The following is a 19,923-nucleotide window of genomic DNA, read 5'->3' on the forward strand; positions in this document are numbered from 1 at the left end:
TAGGTATCTCAACAGTGTAAACAGCTGACATAGGTGTTCTATATTTGATTTCTTTGTGCTGTACAGACTGTGACAGAGCACAAGCTCTGCACACTGAGAAATATGTGTTTTGTGGCTGGCAACCATCTTGACTCAGCTGCAGAGGAACGGCCTGAGGCCAAGATGGCCACCTTTGCACAGCCACATGGTTTAATTGTTTGGTTTAATTGCAAAAGTGTGGAATGTGGCTAGGTGGTGATTGAATTATTGATTGTCAATCAACCCCTGGTCACACCCCATAAAAGAGACAATTAAATGTTTGTTTGTGGGCAGCACATGGAAGAGAGAAGAGATGAGTTGTGAGAGAAGACTTGGAGCAGCAGGTTGTGCGCCCTGTTTATGTGATGATATAGCTATTGCTTGGTTGCTGTTTTGTTTATACCTTTTGTTTCTTGTTAATAAAAGTGCACAAAAGTTTAGGTTCACTGTTTCAAGGGAGCAGACCAGCCTTGACCTGTGGATGCTTTGTCACAGACATACAGATCATTTAAATAAAATTGTATTTTACGAAATTATGGTCTGTTCTTATAGAAAGTGAACACAATTTAGCAAAATTGTGGATATCTGAAGGTGTTAAATCTGTTAGGTTTTGTAAAGTCATAGGTTCAAATTAGTGGACATTGATCATCCTATAAGATAAAACATTTTATCTACTGCATTGTATAAGCGTTGATATTGTACTGCTTTGCTCTGTTGATCCATGTGTCGTACACCTCCATGACAGGGCTAAAATTAATAGGGAGTGGACTCATATTGCCTGTTTGTGAACATCTATATTCCTCAGAGAAGGGGATTGACTTCTGAGAAAATGAACTCCATACCCTCCATGTGGTTGTGTAGGGAGATGCTGCTTTTCACTTTTTTGAATTTAACTAATGGTCATAAATTATAATTTATAATCCAGTTATCTGGTCCAGAATGAGCTGCATGATTCTCTATGTTACAATAAAAAAGGGAAGAGGGGATCAATTTAAATGACTAAAGCTTAGCCTTTGTGGTGAAAGATGTTCCAAATGATCTGCTTACATCTTCTGTGTTTGAAAGCAAGTATCAAATTGATTTAATTTAAATACATTTTCCTCTCAGTACTGACACCCTTTAACATGGCAAAGACTGGTTTGCATTCAAATGGGTGTTCTGCATGAAGCCAATTAATGGCATATGCAGTGAGCTGAGTAATTGGTCTTATATAGGATACTTGCTTACCAACTAGTCCCAGCATGTCCCCAATGAGAAGGCTCGGACAGTTTAGTCAAATTTTTATCACATATGATATTGCTTCTGAATGATCACTTAAAAATCCCAACACTATGGGATCAGCATTACTATGTTGGACTATTTGGACAGTTGCCAACAACAAAAACATTTTCCACAAATTGTCCCCATGTAGTTTAAAGTAAAATAAACGTACCGCTGCCTAATCGGGATACTGCTAATCAGGATTTCTGCTTAAATGGGATACAACTCTGGGAGACGGTTATATATATATTATATATATATATATACATACACAGTACTGTGCAGAAGTTTTAGGCAGGTGTGAAAAAATGCTGTAAAGTAACAATGCTTTCAAAAATAGACATGTTAATAGATTAGATTTATCAATTAACTAAATGCAAAGTGAGTGAACAGAAGAAAAATCTAAATCAAATCCATATTTGGTGTGACCACCCTTTGCCTTCAAAACAGCATCAATTCTTCTAGGTACACTTGCACAAAGTCAGGGATTTTGTAGGCATATAGTCAGGTGTATGATTAAACAATTATACCAAACAGGTGCTAATGATCATCAATTCAATATGTAGGTTGAAACACAATCATTAACTGAAACAGAAACAGCTGTGTAGGAGGAATAAAACTGGGTGAGGAACAGCCAAACTCAGCTAACAAGGTGAGGTTGCTGAAGACAGTTTACTGTCAAAAGTCATACACCATGGCAAGACTGAGCACAGCAACAAGACACAAGGTAGTTATACTGCATCAGCAAGGTCTCTCCCAGGCAGAAATTTCAAGGCAGACAGGGGTTTCCAGATGTGCTGTCCAAGCTCTTTTGAAGAAGCACAAAGAAACGGGCAACGTTGAGGACCGTAGACGCAGTTGTCGGCCAAGGAAACTTACTGCAGCAGATGAAAGACACATCATGCTTACTTCCCTTCGCAATCGGAAGATGTCCAGCAGTGCCATCAGCTCAGAATTGGCAGAAAACAGTGGGACCCTGGTACACCCATCTACTGTCCAGAGAAGTCTGGTCAGAAGTGGCCTTCATGGAAGACTTGCGGCCAAAAAGCCATACCTCCGACGTGGAAACAAGGCCAAGCGACTCAACTATGCACTAAAACACAGGAACTGGGGTGCAGAAAAATGGCAGCAGGTGCTCTGGACTGATGAGTCAAAATTTGAAATATTTGGCTGTAGCAGAAGGCAGTTTGTTCGCCGAAGGGCTGGAGAGCGGTACACGAATGAGTGTCTGCAGGCAACAGTGAAGCATGGTGGAGGTTCCTTGCAAGTTTGGGGCTGCATTTCTGCAAATGGAGTTGGGGATTTGGTCAGAATTAATGGTCTCCTCAATGCTGAGAAGTACAGGCAGATACTTATCCATCATGCAATACCATCAGGGAGGCATCTGATTGGCCCCAAATTTATTCTGCAGCATGACAACGACCCCAAACATACAGCGAAAGTCATTAAGAACTATCTTCAGCGTAAAGAAGAACAAGGAGTCCTGGAAGTGATGGTATGGCCCCCACAGAGCCCTGATCTCAACATCATCGAGTCTGTCTGGGATTACATGAAGAGAGAGAAGCAACTGAGGCTGCCTAAATCCACAGAAGAACTGTGGTTAGTTCTCCAAGATGTTTGGGCCAACCTACCTGCCGAGTTCCTTCAAAAACTGTGTGCAAGTGTACCTAGAAGAATTGATGCTGTTTTGAAGGCAAAGGGTGGTCACACCAAATATTGATTTGATGTAGATTTTTCTTCTGTTCACTCACTTTGCATTTTGTTAATTGATAAATATAAACTATTAACATATATATTTTTGAAAGCATTCTTACTTTACAGCATTTTTTCACACCTGCCTAAAACTTTTGCACAGTACTGTATATATATATATATATATATATATATATATATATATGCGCACAGAAACACATCTCCACAATTCTCTAGTATGTACTTGATAAAGAAACCACATTCAAAGCCCTCCACATTTTTCAGCCAAAAAAAAAAAAAGTTGCCACAGACCTGACGGCAAAAAAACAACAGAACTGTCTCACATAATGCAAACCTTATTTTAAATGTTGCTCAGATTATAAAGGTTGTTACTATTTTAAATAAAATTATTTATGAAGTTCACTCTCTGCCGAATAACTCACTGACATAAACTAAGTAGAGTAAGCCCCCCACAATAAGCAACACAGAACTTTAAAACTGTGGCAGAAAAGAATTGCTCACTAGAGTATAAAAAATACTGCATGGGGTAGTGTGTGATAAATGAGAATGTAGTGCCCACCCTCAGGTGTGCATTAAATTCTCTTATCACACACTACCCCATGCAGTATTTATATATATATATATATATATATATATATATATATATATATATATATATATATATATATATATATATATATATAGGCAACACACATTAACCCTTTGAGTAGTGAGTTCTAAAATGCACTGCCGATCCTACAGGAGTTTTTTTTTTCTGTCTTCTGCATGCGCTTGATTATTACAAGTACAGCGTACAAACAAGCTGAAAGCTATATGTTTGTATGTATGTAATGAATACTGACGAAATACAGACAAATCATTTTTACTGTAAATAAATAAAACAAATATATTTTTGAATTTAGTCATAGGGAAAGGTTTTGACTAAAAAATAACAGGTAGGCAATAAACAATAAACAACAGGGTGGAACAACCACAACAACACGTCCTAACAAAAAAAAAGGGTGAGAAAGATAGAGACACATGAATAAATCATATCCGGGTAAACAGGTTGTCGGGGCGGAGGGAGTCGGAGTGTCTAATGCTTCAGTGTATGATACTCCTTGCTGCCTCTTCTCTGTCACTTGATGTTGATGGTAAATATTCTTCGCTTATGTCTTCACTGACATCCGATTCAATGGAAGAATTGTATGTATTTTAATTTAAATCGGAATCTGAATTCAGTATTATTACTAATACTTCTTTCTCACTGAGTGATTTTCGCCAGTTTACAAACACCTGCTGACATTTTTGTGATGGTTTATTGTATGTAATTCAGTCAATATCTGGCAGATGGCACAAGAGACCAAAAGGTGTTACAGAAACCTAGTGTTACAATATTATGTGATCAGGGGTTTTGTAGGCTCAGTAATTCAAGTTTAAAGTTGCAGAACGTACTGGTACGTTCGTACTACTCAAAGGGATAAGGATACTAGTATGTGGGATGTAATGCAATGATATATATATATATATACAGTGCCTTGCGAAAGTATTCGGCCCCCTTGAACTTTGCGACCTTTTGCCACATTTCAGGCTTCAAACATAAAGATATGAAACTGTAATTTTTTGTGAAGAATCAACAACAAGTGGGACACAATCATGAAGTGGAACGAAATTTGTTGGATATTTCAAACTTTTTTAACAAATAAAAAACTGAAAAATTGGGCGTGCAAAATTATTCAGCCCCTTTACTTTCAGTGCAGCAAACTCTCTCCAGAAGTTCAGTGAGGATCTCTGAATGATCCAATGTTGACCTAAATGACTAATGATGATAAATAGAATCCACCTGTGTGTAATCAAGTCTCCGTATAAATGCACCTGCACTGTGATAGTCTCAGAGGTCCGTTCAAAGCACAGAGAGCATCATGAAGAACAAGGAACACACCAGGCAGGTCCGAGATACTGTTGTGGAGAAGTTTAAAGCCGGATTTGGTTACAAAAAGATTTCCCAAGCTTTAAACATCCCAAGGAGCACTGTGCAAGCGATAATATTGAAATGGAAGGAGTATCAGACCACTGCAAATCTACCAAGACCTGGCCGTCCCTCTAAACTTTCAGCTCATACAAGGAGAAGACTGATCAGAGATGCAGCCAAGAGGCCCATGATCACTCTGGATGAACTGCAGAGATCTACAGCTGAGGTGGGAGACTCTGTCCATAGGACAACAATCAGTCGTATACTGCACAAATCTGGCCTTTATGGAAGAGTGGCAAGAAGAAAGCCATTTCTTAAAGATATCCATAAAAAGTGTCGTTTACAGTTTGCCACAAGCCACCTGGGAGACACACCAAACATGTGGAAGAAGGTGCTCTGGTCAGATGAAACCAAAATCGAACTTTTTGGCAACAATGCAAAACGTTATGTTTGGCGTAAAAGCAACACAGCTCATCACCCTGAACACACCATCCCCACTGTCAAACATGGTGGTGGCAGCATCATGGTTTGGGCCTGCTTTTCTTCAGCAGGGACAGGGAAGATGGTTAAAATTGATGGGAAGATGGATGGAGCCAAATACAGGACCATTCTGGAAGAAAACCTGATGGAGTCTGCAAAAGACCTGAGACTGGGACGGAGATTTGTCTTCCAACAAGACAATGATCCAAAACATAAAGCAAAATCTACAATGGAATGGTTCATAAATAAACATATCCAGGTGTTAGAATGGCCAAGTCAAAGTCCAGACCTGAATCCAATCGAGAATCTGTGGAAAGAACTGAAAACTGCTGTTCACAAATGCTCTCCATCCAACCTCACTGAGCTCGAGCTGTTTTGCAAGGAGGAATGGGCAAAAATTTCAGTCTCTCGATGTGCAAAACTGATAGAGACATACCCCAAGCGACTTACAGCTGTAATCGCAGCAAAAGGTGGCGCTACAAAGTATTAACTTAAGGGGGCTGAATAATTTTGCACGCCCAATTTTTCAGTTTTTTATTTGTTAAAAAAGTTTGAAATATCCAATAAATTTCGTTCCACTTCATGATTGTGTCCCACTTGTTGTTGATTCTTCACAAAAAATTACAGTTTCATATCTTTATGTTTGAAGCCTGAAATGTGGCAAAAGGTCGCAAAGTTCAAGGGGGCCGAATACTTTCGCAAGGCACTGTATATATATATATATATATATATATATATATATATATATATATATATATATGTATATATATATATATATATATATATATATATATATATATATATATATATATAGACAGTGTATTATAGCAGGTAATCTTGTACTGTAGTCTAACCCGAGACAGTAGTAAAGTACAGTACTGTTTCTTAGTGCTATTTTTTTTTTCTTTAGCCACTATGGATTGTTCTGCATTTAAAAAGCAATACTGAACACTGGCCGTAATAAACATGTTACTTACTGTAGTTGTTAATTCCTTGCAGGCAAACCATTGTGAATATTTTTTTTATTTATTTTCTGTGAATATGCTTGGTTTGCAGAGGTTTTACACAGGATTTCATCTGGGTAAACGTTACTGCGTTTACTAGGTAGAGTCAGGTAAAAGGCACCTTTTCTATTATTATGAATTCAGGCACAACAATGTTAGCCCTCATTTGACCTTCAGTAACTGGAGAAGGGGATCCTGATATATTAATTAAGGGAGTCAGGTGCTGTCAGGTTCTCCTCCTTATCTACTGAGACTAACAATATACAGCGAGCTTCTGTATCAGAAGGCTCAAAAAGGACTTTAAAAGACCTTTAACAGAATAGCTCTCCTGTTGATTCTATTAAAGGCTCTGTGATGTTGTCAGTAAAACTTCAGTTTGACCGGCAACACATAGATCATTAATTCTGTGTTTTTGTAGGATTATTCCTACATCTCAGAGCAGCTGAAAGGGCAGACATCAAAAGTCAAGTGCCAGGAATTTTAAATCATAAACCAGTACAAAAGGAGACAATTTACCCACCTAGTCCACCTATAACAGAAGATCATTAGTAACCTTTAGCAGTGCTGTTTCAGTACTATGTAAAGATCTAAATCCAGATTGAAACTGTTCAAAAAGGTCATTATGTTTGAGATGTTCATCCAAATGAAGAGCCACCACTCATTCCAGCACTTTAGCCAAGAATGGCAGGTTGAGGATGGGCCTATAGTTATCAAGGATCTCAGGGTCCAGCTTGGGCTTTTTTAGCAGAGGAGTGACAGAGGTTATCTTGAAAGCCTGTGGAACACAGCCAGAGATCAAACAACTGTTTCAAATTTTAGAGATTACTGGTCCAATGACTAGCAAGCACTCACGGAGCAGTTTAGTAGGCCATTAATCAAGGTTGTTGGCTTCATGGCAAGAATTAGTTTGTTGAGAGAGGAGAAACAGCCTGACAAGACCCAAATTTTACAATGTCTGGACTGGAAGTACCAGTGGAAGCTGGGACAACTGCTGAAAACAGGGCCAGATAGAAGTCACCTTATCAACTCTTTGCATTTCTGGACTGAGACAGGCACGACAGAACCAGAATTACCTGCAGGGTGTAATATATTATTAATTGCTTTAAACAGGAAAGCTGGATTCCCATTGTGTGAGGTGATCAGAAGACCTGTAAAGAGATTGCTGTTCCTTAAATGAGATGCAATGAGCTTTTTGTTCTCAGAGAGCAGTATAACAAGGGCAGCAGTGAGCCAAGGAAAGGAGTTAGTAAGGAGTTAGTAATTCTAGTCAAGGTGGCATTATATACATTAACTGCAGTCATAGGGCAGGAGATGGTATCTAGTTGTGGAGATGGCTGGATGCCGGTAATGAAACTAGAAGGAGTTAATAACCTCTTGAGGCGGCAGTTGACAGTAAAAACAGTCTTTGGAGAGAGATTTACAGCAAGGTTAAACATAATCATACAGTGATCAGAGATTGCCAGGTCAGTCACAGTAAGATTAGACAGCTCTAGACCACGACTGAAGACCAAATCCAAATACCACCATGTACTTGTGTAGGAGAGGACACCATTTGAATGAAGTCGAAAGTACTAGAAACTCTTTTGTGAGAGGTGCAATAGAACATGTGAATGTTGAAATCACCCATAATGAGCATTCTGTGTGCTCGAAAGCAAAAAGGGACCAACAAATCTGAAAACAGTGAGAAAACAAGGAGTGTGTTCAGGTGGACGATATACAATAACAAGGGTGAATGGTGGAGAAGACAAACATGTGATCATAACGTGTTCAAAGGAGTTATAAAACTGGGGTAGAGTGTGCTTTGGAAGAGAGTGCATTATTAGCTATTAAAGCCACACCCCCTCCACACCCTGAGGAATGTGGTTTCTGTAGAAAGAGAATCCAGGAGATGTAACTTCGCTAAGTGGAAAGGTGTCCTCGTGTCCTACGGCCAGTGGATTGCACTTTGGGAGCAATTTGGGAGCTGCAACCTCAATGCAACACACAACTATGTCAACATGCAGAAATGTATTTCGATTTCCTACGAATGCCAAATGTAGAACTTCTTTATGACAGTGCTGACATCTTGTACAAACTATCTGTCCTTTAAACTGATTCAGATCAATATAATACCCCATTGCATTGATTTGTATTCTATTCAAACCACTTAAGTCCTGGGTGAGGGCTTGTGTTCAAATGGAATTTCTTTGCAAAGGGGTATTTTATAAGATGAGTCGTATTCATTTCTATGTAAAATTCTACAGCTCTTATAAGCCTGTTATGGAAATGCATCAATGCATCAAGTAGAAAATGGTACAAAACACTTGGAAACCAATAGAATAAATGAAAGCAATTATTCCCATGATGCAAGGGAAATAAATTACACCTGTCTTTTTCTTTCTACTTGGTGAAATATCATACTCTACTCATAAAAGGCTTTCGCTACCAGATGCACCTGTCTCCTACTACAATAGAACAGACTGGCCTAACAAATATATACCTCAGAATATTTATCTACCAGCAAGCTCCATTATCAGGCACAACCTTGAATCCTAATAAGGTTTAAAGAATAGTGCTGCTTAAGACAGGTCACTGCTTATAATGTGCCTCTCTTATTCATCAATAACCTAATCACAACACTTAATCATAAGGTCTATAGTTTTACTAAAAATAAATATGGCATTGTAGCAGGGCAGCGCCCTGCCTGTAAATAATATTGTTGTGTGGTGATTTGGTGGTGGTTGGCAGGGATGGGGTTAATTTCCTGTCCCTGCCAAAATACATGTGAGAATGTGGCTGGAGCTGATTGAATTATTGATAATTAGGCTCCAGCCACATGCTATAAAAAGGGGAAAAATCCTTTGTTTGAGAGAGGTGTTGGGTGAGTGTTTGTTTGTGCTCTGTAGATTTTTGAAAAAGGTGTAGTGAAGGCTAATGCCCAGCCTACATTTTTGTGTTTTGTTTAAACCTTTTGTTTTGGCCCTTGCGCTGGTTATTTTGTTCTTGTTTATTGTGTGCGAGATTTGTTTTTGTTTGACCTTTTATTTTGGCTCGGTGAGCAGTGTTTTGTGCAACCTTTTGATTTATTTTTGTTTATTAAACTGCGCAGAAGCGCGTTAACTGCAGTTCCTTGTCTCTGAGTCTCTCTCTGCCTGCCGAATACCATCTGGGCCCACGACACTACCCTGTCACAGGCATGAAGTGCATCTCTCATTCACTTGTATTGAAAACATAATATGGGGTACATTTAGGGCTTTCACTTTTGAGTTGCCGATAAAACACGGATATGTATAATTCATTTATTAAAAAAAAAAAAACACCACTAACATGGACTCATACTAGAGGGTTTCTGCATTAAAAATTATGTTTGCAGAGGGCTGGCAGTATGGAAAGCGAGTCATAGTTTTTGCACTGTTGGTACAGTATGTCTGTGCATGATTGGATCACAGGCGTATCCTTGAAAGTAACTGTGACGGGCAGAAAGGGGTCCTGACTGAAATTCGACCTCCCGACACTAGGAGACAATGAAACTAGCTGAGAGCTCGCCCTTATCAAGATCTGCTGGTCTGTGACTTTAACGGCCGTCATCTTGGTAAGGGAAGACAGGGGCCGATTATAGCTTGGGAGTACAAAAGGGAATGCACTGTCTTATCCAGTGTTGCCAGATTGGGTGCACAATTTGTTTGGTGGGGGGAAACCTTATTTTTTTATTTTTTTTTAGTTAGGGGATTTTAGGGGATTTGCAATAAGAAACCCGTTCACTCATTACATATTAAAGTACACCCTAAACACTGTTGATGGATTCGCTGAGGGAAATGTGGTACAGGAGGGTTATGGTCAGGCTTGCATTGTAGCAACAAACAGCACCCCTAGAGGGCATTTTGATGTGTGATGGAGGAGCACATGGCAGACATGACGCAGGGCGTGTTGCACGCTCACATACTTCAAGCTAAACGTGCAATTCTTACCCCAACGCCATCCGTATTATTTCCGTGCTCGAAAATATTTCTAGATTGATAATTAAATGCAGTTAAACGCCAACAAAACAACACAAACCCCTAAGTGAAATTCTCAAAAATGGAGAAAGAAGAAAAATACAAACTAAAAGTAGACAAAACTGTGGGAAAGTTATTCACAACTAAAAGGTGAGTTCAGGATGATATGGTTAACCTACACCCCAGGAGACATAAAATAGAGTAATTAAAACCTTTTTCTGTTTACGGTTTATTATAGTGTAATTCCAGTTTTCAGACTAATAATAGTTTTTCATTAGTGCTCATATTGGAGAAAAAACGTCCGGGCTAACCTTACGCCATAGGCCTGAAATGAAGGACTTAAACTGCAATAGTACTATTTTAGACCGGTATAATTTCAGAAATACTGTAACTACATATTTACATTAACTAAGAAAGGCATTTTTTTTTACTCCATTAACATTTGTGCTTTTTCATGCTACAGTGGTAGCACATGTACTGTGATTCTTGAAATGTGTACTTTCTTGATACAGAATACTGAAAGAACTGTGACCATGCTGTTAGCAGAGATCCACAGAACAAAAGGTTGACATGTTGAAGGGATCAATAACAGACTTTTAAAAACAACTCAACAACAGCATGGAAAAAGGCTTTGTTGACGTCTACCCCATATTTGTAAATAATCACAGAAATAAACGTGCAGCGTTTTTGCTGGATTCACTTGGTCTTGTGCAAATTTCATTCCTCCACTGCCACTGGCCATCCACAGTAACCGATTTTGATCAATAATAATGAAAACTGGGAAAAAACACACCTGGACTAAATAAAAAAATAAAACCTGAAAAAAAATTAAGCCCTAGGTATATTTTACATACAGCCCAAGTCTCCAGGAACTTCATGGAGTCTCCTGATCTGCACCACAAACCCCTAGAAATTATAGAACAGCTCATAGAAATACAAGACTACATGCACACTTCTCCTATCTCTTTAAAATGGTACTGTAGTTACATACAGTTTAGGCTTGAAATCCAAACTTGCTAGCATTTGCTAAACAAGGTAAATGCATAATTAATAATGCTGAGTGTTGGTTGGACAGTAACCTGTCCATCAATGATGTATAGCAATCAGGGCTGGCCTTAGGCTGTGCAGGGCCCTAGGCTGTGATGATGAAGTGCAGGGTCCAGAACATCAAATGAATGCTACAGTAGCAACCGTATCTTAATGTTAAGATACAGCAAATAATATTAATGATATTAAAATGTTAATGAATACTTGTTTCTGTTTGTTTTTTAGACTTCATCATATTATATAATTCACAATTTTAAAGCACTCAGAATTCCAGTCTACTTCAAACATTCATGTATTACCTTTTTCTAAAATGACCGTGCCCCAATAGGCCTATTGAAAAATACTGTAATGCCCGACTATAAGTGGGTTCTGACAGGTTAGAGGTGAGAATAACCAGACAAAAATAAATAAATAAATAAATAAATAAATAATAACAAATCCCTTTTTGACACTTGACGCTCTGTGCAATGCCACTTTTTACATTTTTTTTTTGTACAAATTAATCTCTGGGCATTATCAAATACTTTATTTTTCATTTCATGTTCTAAATTACATAAGAACATACATTACAAAGACATTTTCATTAAATCTGAGTACCGTATTACTTCGAATTAACGGCGCCCTCGAATTACTACTTGGTTTTCTCTTCATGTTAATCATATATTTCTATGCATTTCCACATAGTCTTCCATAAAAAACAAATATTCCCCTCATTTGTTAAAAGAAACATGCTTTCAGACTTCACTTGAACACTTTAACTCTTGTTCAGAATTTAAATGCAAAGTGATGTCAATGGCAACAAAACATTCAGAATGAACTAATTGTCTGCTTAAAAGTATATTTATAAAGATTGGTATCACTAATGATTTAGTGATACTAATTGACCTAACAGACGCTTTTGACACCATAGATCATGGCATTCTTCTTGACCGCCTTCAGAAGCATGCTGGGATTTCTGGAACCTGTCTCTCCTGGATGTCCTCTTACCTATCTGGACGCATGCAGTCTGTTTTCTAAGCTGGATGCAGTGGTGTCGCAAACCTGGTCACCTGTGGTGTCCCCCAAGGATCTGTTCTTGGGCCCCTTCTCTTCAACATCTACATGGGTCACCTCATCCGCCAACACAGCCTCATGTTTCACTCCAATGCTGACGACACCCAGGTCTACTTAAAACTCGACCCTGATAGCCCCTCTGTCATGGTCTGGCTCTCGGCTTGCATTCAAGATATTCCTGAGTACCTCCTCAACTTGCTGACACGCTATGTCCCTTACCGCAAGTTGAGATCCTCCACCTCTGGCCTGCTTGTTATTCCCAAGCAAAAGTGCACCACACTTGGAGAACGCTCGTTTAGCTTCATGGCTCCGACTCTTTGGAACTCTCTCCCAGCTTTGGTGCGTGATGCTCCCATTGTTGCTCGCTTTAAATCAACTCTCAAGACCCACCTGTTCTCTCTTGCTTTCCATGCTCTTTAAGCCTGACATCTGCTATTAGCTGCTGTGTTGTTGCTACTATTTAATGTATTATGCATTTTCCACTCTATTTAATGTATTATGAATTGTTTTTTACTGTAAATCATGTGCAGTTGTCCTGCGTTATACCGCCCCCCTTTATAACGCCACCCTCGCATACCGCAAGCTATGCTCCCTGAACAAATGTCACCAATATAAAAATAATGCTATTTGTACCCGTTATATCGCCACCCTGCTGTCCGCCACCCGCCAACTTCCCAAGCAAGCAACCGTAAATATAAGCATTGTAGTTTCCCTCATTGCAGGGCCAGCAAAATAATCCCCAATTAAAACAAGTGTTAAGCAGGTAACCTTTGACTCGCTTTCCTAATGTGTTGTTAACTGAATGTTCACACCAATGTCATCAACACTCCCGCTCCCAAAGCAAAACAGAAAGTACAAAATGGTGAGTCAACCCTACATTTAACACCAGAGCAAAAGAAAAAAAAAATCTGCATGTATGCATCTGAAAATAAGAAAGCAAGACATCGCAAATGTTTTCTCACCTAAGTGAGGCATACTGTTAATTGAAGGACAATTGGAGACATTGCAATGGATAAAAACAAATGGCTTACCGTGATGGAACGGGTCGATTCGTTTAACCTGAAAAAGGCTGGACGCAGTCTAAAATAAGTGACTTTTAAAAACCACAGTAAAAAAAAAGTATGGTAAGAGGTTTGTTTGTTTATGTGCAAGTTTTGCACAAATGAAGGATGACTTAAACTAAAGCATCAGTTTTTTAACTGCTTAAAAAAGAATTTTATACAGATGACCTTCTGCACGAGGTTTTTAAATTACTGTGGATGGGGCTTCGCATCCACGCTACTAAACAATACAATATCATAACATTTGGCTACGCCATGAAAACAATAACAAAACAACGCGGCTACGCCGTCACATATAAATACATTATTAAATAAATACAAATAAACAATAACACGCCTTTCGCCGTCATATAAATACAATAATAAATCATAACAATAATCATAATAATAATAAACCACAAATACAAAATAATAAACTGCACATGGGGCGGAGGGGGAAACCCCGTTCTAAAAATAAATAAACAAAACACTGTACAGGGCTCCTCGCCCTGTTACAGACCAGCACAGTAAAAAAAAAAAATTATTCGCTTTGTTTTTATGGAATTGTTGTTTGGGTGATTTGACACTAAATGATTGTTTATTTTAATTGTTTTTATTTTTTGTTTAAACTGTTCCTCAAAAGTAACCATGTATGTTTCATACAGATAGGAAAAGATGATAAAACATCACTAGTAGACCTACAGTTGTGTTAAGAACTAGTACTGTAGTTTTAAAAAATATGAATATTTTATTAAAATGGCCTGGAGATACTGTAATTGTATAACTAACAAAATAAAACGTTTGAATTTATTGCAAACATAGTAGGTTGTGTGTGTGTGTGTGTTTTTTTTTTGTTCACCCTCACTATAACACCACCCTCGCTTATTGCCCGTTTTTGCCCATGGCCCTTACCTGGCAGTATAAAGAGGGATGACTGTATTATGCATTTCTCTATATTTAAAGTATTATGGATTTTCTTGTTACTGCATCTTGTAAAGCGCTGTGGAAGGCACTATATAAAATAAAGACTGATTGACTGACTAATGTTTCTTTGCATTTTTATAAGGGCTACAAAATTAAAATTATAATATAGAACAGCCATGTTTTGTTGATTGCAAAGCTTTGTCACACAATAACACACTTTTCAATTGTCAAACTATACTTTTTGTGGAAAGTCTATTTTTATTCTACCTCCATTATAAGCATATTATAGAGATATATTACTGAGCTCTCTGGCGGCCCAGTGTGCCCAATAGGGATTAATTATATTTGCAATTTTTTTTCAATGACATATCCTTTTATTCTCACTTCCAAAATGGCAATCTAAACATGATTGCAAAATATGTAATAAACAGTAATATGTCTTCGTGGCCAGGGTTACATGTTTTCAGGCTGTGTCTGGTTGTGTAATTGAAACATCAGATATTGTAATGTAGTATAATTATTTTTCTTGTTTATTTTTTGGAGTTCAACATTTTATTGAAAATATTTTTCTATTCGCAAGGAATTGTCTTAGAAAATATACTTTTGGATTGTTGGTGCCCACGGGTTCTAAGTAATGAGTCCTTGAGTCATCATGAGGACCTGGGGTCAGTTTCATAAAAGTTACGATGTATTTGCAAGGGCGCAGAGCATTTCTTAAAACACATTGCAAGTGCTGTCGCCTGCAATCACACTTTTGATATCCTCATTGAGAAAAATTAGTAATTACGCTAATTGACTTTGATACAATTATTGAAATGGTTGGTCAACACAAATCCATTATATTCGGCAAGTTGTGGGCAGTTTAGTCAAAAGGATAAAAAAAGAAATGGCAGATGATCACTGTTGGGGACGTGTGTGGGGGTGGAGTGAGGGGGCAGAGAACAGTAGCCAAAATAAGAAAGAAATAGATAGATCTAGCTAACATAATGAAATTAAAAGAAGGGAAAGAAGAAGGGAGATGAAGAAGACCTCACTGAGGAGTAACAATTGTCATCATTGGTGAAGTAGCTGTTGCTGGTACTGAGAGAGGATTGGATTATAAGACAAAAAAAGAAAAGCAGCTAGTGAAGCTCTTCCTGCTACCTTTGACCCAATGTAAGTAAACACATCTTCTGTTAGCCATCTAAGTAGGCAATAAGACCCACTGCCTCCCAAAAGCCATCCATCACCAATATCTTCCACAATTTGCCCAAAATAAAACCGCTGTTTACTCCCAGGGTATTGAATGACAGCATCTACAGACATTTTGGCATCTCAGATGGCTTGAATATGAATGGAATGAAAACCTTTCCTGCATTATGTAGAGGTGCTCATTCACAGCAGGGGACAATGTTGGTATTTGAGATTCATCTATGGCTAATTTCGTGATCTAATAAATCACACGTATTAGTTATATCCCCACTTGGCAATTGGTACTTTGATATTAATTCTGAGTCTGTATCCGCATCAAGAGGATTTGACCTGTCACTGAATACTCTACACCAGTGAAGTTGATATTGGATAGTCTACTGATGAGGTACTGTGGCCAAGTGCCTGCCCCTGTGCGTATTTATGAGTTATGTGTTGCGTGTGGGGTGTTCATGTTGGTGTATAGATATTGCTGCACGGGATATAAATGGGTCTGTGTAGGAAGAGTGATTTAAAATATATAGTTATATTTAGGCATGGTGATTGCACAATCACTTCACATGCATTTAAAGTATGTAATAGTATGTGAGCACGGGATTGCACAAATTGGTTCACGGGCTCGGATTCAAGTGAATAATTAATTAGTAATTGAATCTCGGCACAACATTATATATAGATGCACGTTTCACTCACTCGGGGTTGTGTGTTCAGGGTGAAAGAACGGGAGAGAGTGAGGAGGTAAAAACAACAACAACAACAATAATAATAATAATAAGAAGAAGAAGTAATAACAACTGCTACGAGTACTTGTATGTCTGTTCGTTTTGTTTGTCTGTTTTATTTTGGCCTCAAGTGTTGTGTGCTGTTTTGGTTTAAACCTTTTATTTTGTTCATTTATTAAACTGTGCAAAAGCGCAATTCACATTTCACCTCACAGTACTGTGTGTTTCTTCCGGGTCTGATGTCACCACTACAGCCTGCATGTCGCAAGCGAATGCAATGTAGTACCTTTGCAGCAAATGGGTAAAATGCATTAATTCTTAATTCTTTTGGTATACAGTCACCTCCAAAATTTATGGCAGCCTTGATAAAGATGAGCAAAAAAGACTGTATAAAATAAATAATACCAGTACTGAGCTATATTGTAATTTTCCAACATGTGAAATATATTTGACTTTATTAATGATTCAATGGAATCAACCAAAATTACACATTTCTCAAATTATAAATTTATTTCCAAAGAAAATGAAGTGTCACAATTATTGGCACCCTTGTTTTCAGTACTTTGTGCGCCCTCCCCTTGCAAGGATAACGGCACTGAGTCTTTTTCTCTAATGTTTAATGAGATTGGAGAACACATTGGGAGGGATCTTAGACCATTCCTCCATACAAAATCTTTCCAGATCCTTGATATCCTTCGGTCTGCGCTTATGGACTGCCCTCTTCAATTGAAACCACAGGTTTTCTATGGGGTTCAAGTCCGGAGACTGAGATGGCCTCTGCAAAATGTTGATTTTGTGGTCAATTAACCATTTCTTTGTGGATTTTGATTATTATTATTATTATTATTTATTTCTTAGCAGACGCCCTTATCCAGGGCGACTTACAATCGCAAGCAAATACAAATACATTCAGGTGTTACAATATAAGTCATACAATAAGAACAAGAAATACAATAATTCTCAAGTGTGACAAACCACAATTCAATAATACAGCAGATAATAGTGAAAGTTACATCAGGATATGATTAAATAGTGATAGTTACATCAGGATATGATTAAGTACAAAATACTACAGATTAAACACTTGGCAGATTACAATATTCTGAGGTACAGGATTAAATGCAGTAAAATAGGGGGCAGATAAGAGCAAAATAAAGCATATTTAAATGAAGGGTGATAGTGTCCCAGGATACAACAGAGGAGTTCTACAGGTGCTGTTTGAAGAGGTGAGTCTTAAGGAGGCGCCGGAATGTGGTCAGGGACTGGGCAGTCCTGACATCTGTAGGAAGGTCGTTCCACCACTGCGGAGCAAGGGTGGAGAAGGAGCGGGCTCGGGAGGCAGGGGAGCGTAGCGGAGGTAGAGCCAGTCTTCTAGTGCAGGCGGAGCGGAGAGGTCGAGTGGGGGTGTAGGGAGAGATGAGGGTCTGGAGGTAGCTGGGTGCAGTCTGATCAAGGCATCTGTAGGCTAGTACAAGAGTCTTGAACTGGATGCGAGCGGTGATCGGGAGCCAGTGGAGCGAGCGGAGTAGTGGAGTAGCGTGGGCGAAGTGAGGTAGAGAGAACACCAGGCGAGCAGCAGAGTTCTGGATGAGCTGGAGCGGACGGGTGGCGGACGCAGGGAGGCCAGCCAGGAGGGAGTTGCAGTAGTCTAGGCGGGAGAGTACCAGGGCCTGGACCAGGAGCTGGGTAGCATAGTTGGTGAGGAAGGGTCGGATTCTTCGGATGTTGCTCAGGAAGAATCTGTGTGGTTGGGGTCATTGTCTTGCTGGAAGATCCACTTGTGGCCAAGTTTCAGCCTCCTGGCAGAGGCAACCAGGTTTTTGGCTAAAATGTCCTAGTAATGGGTAGAGTTCATGATGTCGTTGACCTTAACAAGGGCCCCAGGACCAGTGGAAGCAAAACAGCCCCATAACATCAAAGATCCACCATCATATTTTACAGTAGGTATGAGGTTCTTTTCTGCACACGCATCCTTCTTTCGACGCCAAACCCACTGGTGTGCATTGCCAAAGAGCTCTATTTTCGTCTCATCTGACCATAGCACCTGGTTCCAATTGAAGTGCCAATGTCGTTTAGCAAACTCCAGGCACTTATGTTTGTTGGTTGCTCTCAATAAAGGCTTTTTTTCTGTCAACCCTTCCAAATAGCCTATTGGCATGGAGGTGGCGTCTAATTGTAGATTTGGAGACTTGGTGACCCCAAGATGCAAACAAGTTCTGTAATTCTAAAACTGTGGCCCTTGGATTTCCCTTTGCCTCCTGAACCATCTGCCGCACTGGGCGTGGGGGCAAGATACACTTGCGTCCTCTACCAGGCAAGTTTACCACTGTTCCAGTGGTTTCAAACTTCTTAATTATTTCCCTAATAGTGGTAAGTGGTATATTTTGTTTTTTAGCTATTGTTTTGTACCCATTGCCTGATTTATGAAGGTCAACAACCATTTGTCTCTTTTCATTTGTGAGTTCTTTGCCTTTCCCCATGGTGATGGATGACAAATGGATTTCATATGCATGTTACCTCATTTTTATACATTTTTATAGATTCTTAAAAATAAAATCAAACAAAATTAAGTTTGCATTAACATTCTACATCTTTAAGTTCATCTCAGTCTTAATGAACTGTATTGTGGCCTTCCATGGCTTCCTGTTTCACTGGGGTATAAAAATCTGAAAAGTTTGACTGCACATATACAGTTTAGTTTAGTTTAGCAAAAACTAAATGTTTCTAGCCCTAACGGCTGCTTGAGTAGGATAGCTTGCACAGAAATAGTACATTTACTCATATTTGCAATTTTATTTATGTATTTGAGTGTGGGCCCCCTTCTGGTGTCGGGGTCCCGGCCCTAAATACGTAAGTCCCATGTCTCCTGTCTCTTGTTTATCTTGAAGCACAATTTCTGATTTACATAAATACATTTGCCAACATACTAAGTTTGGACACACAATATAAAACACATCTGTAGAATGTGATTAAAGTCAGGTAAAGGGATGCTATTCTGATCACACTGCACTGTAGCTGTATGTAAAAATCAAAAAGTGGCATTTAAGCGAGCTCTCCCTCCAAATTTGATCCTTCTGTCAAAGCTCATCTCCCTAAAGTCAGTATATCAATTTACCTTCAAACTCCCTACACCATTTACCACTTAATGGAGTCCAGGTTCACTTTACAGATTGTATATACTGTACTTCCCACAAAACTAAGTTAATAACTGTTACTGCAATACAATACTTCAGGGGTAGAGAACGGGCAACAATCTTTACCACTAAGTAAACTGTTGCCAAAGGCTGATCCACTGTAGTGTTTAAACATACTAATCCTTAGTTCCTATGGAGACAACAGAATTAAAAAAAAGATATGTTAACTATAGTAGGTGCTATGTGAATATTACACACACATCTACAAATAATTGTATATTTAACCCCATTATGATATTGTCGACAAAATCTTATGTTTTTGTCTCCTGGCCGAGCTGGTCTTAACACCCCCGCCTACAAACCTACAGTATGTGGGGGGTCAGCAAAATAAGCAAGCTGACTGCTTGAAAATGCT

General features: G+C 38.8%; 1 protein-coding gene across 1 annotated transcript in view; it reads right to left on the bottom strand.

Moving 5' to 3' along the window:
* Positions 1–19,923, bottom strand: part of LOC117421151 (glutamate receptor ionotropic, delta-2-like) — a 662,598-nt gene that overhangs the window by 455,625 nt on the left and 187,050 nt on the right. The window lies entirely within an intron of this gene.

This window comes from Acipenser ruthenus, chromosome 1 (assembly GCF_902713425.1).
Source record: "Acipenser ruthenus chromosome 1, fAciRut3.2 maternal haplotype, whole genome shotgun sequence".
Taxonomy (NCBI): Eukaryota; Metazoa; Chordata; class Actinopteri; order Acipenseriformes; family Acipenseridae; genus Acipenser; species Acipenser ruthenus.